Source organism: Bison bison, unplaced genomic scaffold (assembly GCF_000754665.1).
Source record: "Bison bison bison isolate TAMUID 2011002044 unplaced genomic scaffold, Bison_UMD1.0 scf7180017864146, whole genome shotgun sequence".
Classification (NCBI taxonomy): domain Eukaryota; kingdom Metazoa; phylum Chordata; class Mammalia; order Artiodactyla; family Bovidae; genus Bison; species Bison bison.
The window spans coordinates 8,668,160-8,668,826 of NW_011494718.1; the positions used below are offsets into that span (position 1 = coordinate 8,668,160).

General features: G+C 62.1%; 1 long non-coding RNA gene across 2 annotated transcripts in view; it reads right to left on the reverse strand.

The window, feature by feature from the left end:
• LOC104989174 overlaps window positions 1-466 on the reverse strand; it is a 24,880-nt gene extending 24,414 nt beyond the window's left edge. For both annotated transcript variants that reach the window (XR_825343.1, XR_825342.1), the window contains exon 1: window positions 379-466. This is a non-coding gene — a long non-coding RNA (uncharacterized LOC104989174). The remainder of the gene's footprint in view (window positions 1-378) is intronic.
• Window positions 467-667: the final 201 nt, after the last annotated feature.

A 667-nucleotide genomic window follows, 5' to 3' on the forward strand; every position in this document is an offset into this window, starting at 1 on the left:
TCAATTCGAGTGGGAACGTGATCCTCTTGCTTGCTGGCAGCGGACGCTGCGGCTGCTGTGTTGAGGTAACTCGGCAGACTGACGAGTGGGGCAGGGAATGAACCTCCGGGGTCGGGAGAAGCCCACTGAGGGTCCCTCCCTGCGCGCGGACGCTGTGGGCGGTGCCTGGGCTAGGGCTGCCGCTCACCTGGCGCTGCAGGTGGAGAGCATCAGGGAGGACACCTTGACTGGTTTTCTAAAAACCGACTTCTTCAGCGTCCCCAGACTTTAAGCGTCTTTCCCGACATCCTGGGGTAGGCCAGGAGGAGAGCCAGGTGGGCGTGAGCAAGTTTGGGGTAGTGAAGCGAGGGGCGTGGGGGGGCAGCGAGTCGTGAGTACCTAGTGGCGTAGCCGCTGCCCTGCACCCCGAGCGGCCTCCGCTTCTGCGGCTTTAAGGGAGCTGCCGAGTCCAGGCTGTGTCGCAGCAACTTTGTATCAGTCATGTCGTCCTCCTGGTGACTGACAGCCTGGATTGTCCAATGAGAAGCCCGCCTGACCCGTGCAGCGTGGAGCCTTGCTTCCCCCCGGACCAATGGAAAGGGCCCAAGGGGGCGGGATAGCAACCTGAACTTTTTATCTGGACATGTGACCCGCTTTTAAAAGGGCCGGCCCTGAAGCTGGCCCCCTC